Source organism: Sciurus carolinensis, chromosome 14 (assembly GCF_902686445.1).
Source record: "Sciurus carolinensis chromosome 14, mSciCar1.2, whole genome shotgun sequence".
NCBI lineage: Eukaryota > Metazoa > Chordata > Mammalia > Rodentia > Sciuridae > Sciurus > Sciurus carolinensis.
Window position 1 is genome coordinate 55,190,748 of NC_062226.1, and position 6,000 is coordinate 55,196,747.

Sequence of the window (6,000 nt, forward strand, 5' to 3'; positions counted from 1 at the left end):
ATAAACAAGAGTGATTTGTGTGGCCTCTGATTCTGAGAAGCATAGGGTTGTGTAAGGGAGATAAAATTTGTATTCAGTAAGTAAATTACAATGCAGGAGGGACAATGAGAGTTCAGAAAAGAGATGACTTTTACCTTGAAAGTTTAGGAAAAAGTTTCCAGAAGAGATGGCATGTAACCTGTTTTTGAGAAGGCCAGTTCAAGGAAAAACTAAGCAAACATACTTATATAGGAAAGCACAGTATATCTATAATGATACATTTACTTTATCATCTTGGATTAAAGATGAGATCATATTCCATTTGATAACCAAGTTCTGAATTAATATCCTACCTGCCAGGAAAATGTCTTTTTTCTCTCTTGGAGTTCCTTGCTCTTTCCCATGATGACTAACAATTTGCTTCAGGGCTTATTATCACTTAATAGAGGTCCTGATGGTCTGTTTTTGTTTTTAATTAAAAAAATTTTTTTTAGATGTTGATAGACCTTTATTTTATCCATTTATTTTTATGTGGTGCTGAAGATCGAAAATGCTTCATACTTGCTAGGCAAGTGCTATACCACTGAGCCACATCCCCAGCTCCCTGATGATCTGTTATAATTTCTGTATTCACAAGGAGAAGTGCTTTAGACCCCTATCATCACCCCAGATCAAATGACTATACATCAGGGATTGCTCTAGTTTCAAAAATCTTTTTCCTTAGTAGAATGCTTATTATGAGCTCCATGCCACTTCTGTTAGTTAGATTTGCATTATTGTAACAAAATATCAGAGACAATCAACTTAAAAATAAGAAAAGTTTATTTTGACCCTCAGTTTTGGAGGTTTCAGTACATGTTTAATTGTCCCTGTTGTTTTTGGACCTGTGCCAAGGCAGTACATTATGACAGGCACACATGACAGAGGAAGCAGTTCACTTCTTGGTGGCAGGGAAATGAAAGAGAAAGAGATGAAAAGGGACCAGCATCCTGCAGTCCCCTTCAAGGGCACATCCCCAATGACCTAAGACCTCTCACCAGGCCACATCTCTTAAAGATTTCTACAGTCTTCCAATATTGCTAAGCTAAGGGCTCAAACTTTGTTTTGAGACAGGGTGTCATTATGTTGCCCAGACTGGTCTCATTTCATGATTTGCCTGTCTCAGACTTCCTAGTAGCTGGGATCACAGGTATGCACCTCTGTGCCCAGCCTAGGACTATACCTTTAACACATTAGTCTTTAAGAGACATTTCTAAATTCAAACTATAGTACCACTGTAGGCATGGGTCTCAATGTGTTAGTTCTTTATTCAAGATGTTTAATTTGTCCTCCCTGCAAAGCATACAACCTATCCCCCTGGCCCAACACTTACACACATCTATTTTTCCCAACATACTAGAAAGTGTCAGGGTAGTTGAATCAGGGAGAGTTTCTAGTCTCTGCCACATGTATGCCTGAAACTACCTTTCCCCAACCCTCCATACATCATCGTGAAAAGTGGAAAAGGAAGACTAACTTCTTTTTTAAATATTTTTTTTAGTTGTAGATGGATACAATACCTTTGTTTTATTTATTTTTATGTGGTGCTGAGGATTGAACCCAGTGTCTCATATATGCTAAGCAAGTGCTCCACCACTGAGCTACAACCCCAGTCCAAAACTAACTTCTTAATACAAAAATTTTAACCACTTTCTGGATCAGAATATATGTTATTTCTTTTAGAGGTAGATTTTTCCCGTGCTTAAAGATGGAAGATCCATGGAACTGGAGTAGTGGCTCAGTTGTAGAGCACTTGCCTGGCATGTGTGAGGCACTGGGTTTGATTCTTGGTGCCACATATAAATAAATAAAATAGGGGTCCATCAACAACTAAAAAAATATTTTTAAAAAATGGAAGATCCAGACAGTTTCTTTTATACTGAACTAAGTATAAGTTCAACATTTAAATGCTTTCTTCCATCAAGATTTATTAAACCCTTAAGGATTAAGTAAGAAAGAGCAAAAGAACTCACTTTTTAAAAAATTCTGAGCGTTTTGAACTTCCGTGTTTAACCTTGAAGGAATGCCTGGTTTTATACTCTGCCTTCAACCATAAATAATTCTAAATGTGAATAAAGTACAGATAGTATGGGCTATGATCCTTTAAAGAAGGGAAACAAGAGAGGTGAGCTCCAGGTTTTGCTGTTTTCTGCCTGTGGGAACTCTCTGGACTACAGAAGATAGATCCCAAATAGAGAGCAAGGGGCTTCTGGTGCCACTGAGACAACAAACCATTGAGTAGGCACTGCCTCAGAGAGAAAAGAAGAGAAAGTGACTAGAAGTGTTCATGAGGTAATTCCCTTGGCTCCTTGGCCAGGGTTGGAATACTTGCACACAAAGCAAGGACTGGCAAAGCCCAGTAAAGGCAAAAAGTAGAAGAACTGATTAGGAGAAGCAGACAAGTCCAGGTTATAACTGGAGCTTTTAACCACCTTTCAGTAACTGATAGAACAAACACACACACCCACACACACCCATACACACACACACAATCATGGACACAGAAAATTTGAAAAATACTATCAGCCATCTTGACCTACTTGACATTAGCAAGTACTACCCCAACAACTGGAGAGTACAAGTACACATGGGTGTTCACCAAGATAGACTGTATCCTGGACTATGAACAGAGATAAATAAAATTAGAAATGAATAACCATATATTTTAAAACAATATGCTGGGCCTAATGGCAGTAATCCCAGCAATTTAGGAGGCTGAAGAAGGAGGATCACAAGTTTAAGGTCAGCTTCAGTAACTTAGTAAAACCCTGTCTCAAAATAAAAAATAAAAAGGGCTGGGATGAGAAAGGGTCCTGGATTCCAAGCCCAGTTCCAAAAAAAAAGGGAAAAGAAAAGAAAAGAAAGTGCATATATTTTGGATATTAGACAACATACCTTTGAATAATTTGTGTGTCAAAGAAGAAACCCTGGTTTGGGGATACTGCTCAGTTGGTAGAGTGCTTGCCTCGCATGCACAAGGCCCTGGGTTCAAATCCCCAGTACCACAAAACCAAAAACAACAACAACAACAACAACAACAAAAAAAACCAAACAAACAAAAAAACCTAAGTTTCTAAAACTTAGAAACTTTTCAAACAAATTACAAAATTTGTAAGATGTAGCTAATGCAATGCTTAAGAGGAAATTTATAGCCTAAAGTGATTATATAGAAAAGACAAAAGGGTTGAAAACAATGATGTGAGATTCTACCCTAAGAAGTCAGAAGAAAAAGAAGCAAATTTATAAATGAACAGAAAGGACTGGTGCTGTGGCTCAGTGATAGAGTGCTTGCTTAGTACGTGTGAGGCACTGGGTTTGATCTTCAGGACTGCATAAAGATAAATAAAATAAATGTATTTGTCCATATACAACTAAAAAAAAAAAAGTAAAAACTAAAAACTAATAAGAAGGTTGCAGTGGCAATGCCTGTAATCCCAGGTACTCAGGAGGCCAACCTGACAACTTTGCAAAATCTTATCTCAAAATAAAACATGAAATAGGATATAGTCAGAGGTAGAGCACTTGCTTCAGACGTGCAAGGCCCTGGGTTCAAATTCCCAGTACTGAAAAAAAATAAAGAAGATAAAAAAGGATAAATCACAGAAGAAATAGATCAAATTACTAAAAGCAATACATTAATTCTTGTCGGGTGCTTCTCAGCAATTTAGTGAGACTTAAGCAATTTAGCGAGATCCTGTTTCTAAATAAAATACATAAAAAGGGCTGGGGATGTGGTTCAGTGGTTAAGTGCCCCTGGGTTCAATCTCTGGTACAAAAAGAAAAAAAGTTAATTGTTTGAAAAGATGACTAGAATTAAGTGCTAGGGATGTAACTTAGTGATAGAGGACTTGCTTAGGATGACCTAGGCCCTGGGGTTCATTCCCAGCACCACAAAGTAAACAAAAAAATAAAATTGAGGAAAATTAATAAAGCAAAAAAACAAAGAAAAGGCAAATCACAAATACCAGGAATGAAAAAGGGGACAATTACAAATCCTGTTTTGTTTTGTTTGTTTGAGATAGGTCTTATGTTTCCCAGGCTGATGTCTTAACTCCTGAGCTCAAGTGGTTCCCCCATCTCTGGCTCCTCAGCAGCTAGGACTAGAGGTGTGAAATACCATGCCTGGATTTAAATTTTTTTTTTTTCCCAGTGGTGGGGATTGAACTCAGGACCTTGCACATGCTATACAAGCACTTTACCCATCCTCTACATTCTTAGCCCAACAAGGCTGAAGGATAATGAGGGAATATTTTGCTGACCTTAATGCTAATAAGTTTAACAAAGAAAAGGTAAAAGTCTTGGGAAAACCTATTTTACCAAAACTGACAAAAAGAAATTGAAAATAAGTATAGTCCTATAAGTGCCAAATGAATTGAATTTGCTATTTTAAAAAACCTCAAGACAAAAACTCAGGCTCATATTACTTCATATAAGAATTATAGCACAAATGTGCGTATGGGGTTGTGTGTGTATGTGTGTATTATTCTTGGGACTGAATCCAGGGCCTTGTACACACTAGGCAAGTACTTTATCATTAAACTATATTCCACAGTCTTATCAAAAATCTTAGGAAGAAATAATGCCAAATCTTATATCAACTCTTTCAGAAAAAAAGGAAGAGATAATAGATTATTCTGAGACCAGCAAAACTCGTAACGATACCTGACAACAAGGGTATTATAAGAAAAGAAATTGCCTTAATACCTCAAATGAACAGAGACACAAACATTTAAGCTAATTATTAAGAAATTGGATCTAGATAAAAATACATATAAGAATAATATATCACAGCAATGGACTTTAGGCATTCAAAAATCAACCAATAGATTTATCACATTGACTGAATAAAGGGAAAAAGTTAAATCTCAATAAATACAGAAAAAGCATTTCACAAAATGTAATAACAAATATGAAAAATTTCATGAAACTATAAAAACAAGAGAATTGGATCAATATAAACAAGAACATCTCTAAAAATTATAGCTAACTTTCTAGTCTGTGATGAAAGATTGTTGCTTCCCCTTAAAATTGTGATGAAGGCAAGAATGGCTACTCCAACCACTTCTATGTAATATTGTATTGGAGGTCCTAGTTACTTTAATAAAGCAAGAAAAAGGAAGAGGAACAGAAGTACTAAAAATACCACAATCAACTTGATTCTTTCTAAAGGAATTCCTAAGGAACCTACAAAAAAAAAAAAGCTAGAAATAATAAGTAAATTAGCAAGGCTAAAAAATAAATAATAAAAAAGAAATTATAGGGAAAAATGGAATTTAAAAATAAAAAATTGATGGGGGCTGGGGATATACAGCTCAGTTGGTAGAGTTCTTGCATTGCAAGCACAAGGCCCTGGGTTCAATCCCCAGCACAACAAAAAAAATTAAAATAAATAAAAAAAAATCGATATGATTTAAAATATCATCAAAAAACACAAAATACTTAGGGATAAATTTAATGAAATAAGACCTATATATTGAAAATTATAAAACATTGTTGAGAAAAATTAAAGACCTACTTAGGATATGTACACATGTTCAGGGATTGGCAGGCTCTATACTCTTAAAATGTTAATTCTGCCCTCCCTCACAGCTCAAATCATCTATAGATTGACTGCAATGGCAATCAAAATTCCAATGGCTTTTATATAGACAGTGACCAGCTGTTTGTCAAGTTTATATAGAAGTGCAAAGGACCTAGAATAGCCAAAATACTCTTGAAAAAGAAGAACCAAACCAGAAGGACTTCATACTTCCTGATTTGAAAGTTTAGAATTAGCTGCTATAGTCAAGACTATTAAAATTATGTTGGCAACTGAATAGTACATGAAATTTCAAGCTAGACCCACACACATAAGGTCAATTGATTTTCAAGTTTCCTGCAGGAGGGTCTCAAAGGGTCCTGGATCAACATTAAAACATATAAATATTAAAAAAATGGACATTAGTGATGTATACCTAGAGTCCCAGTTACACAGGAGGCTGA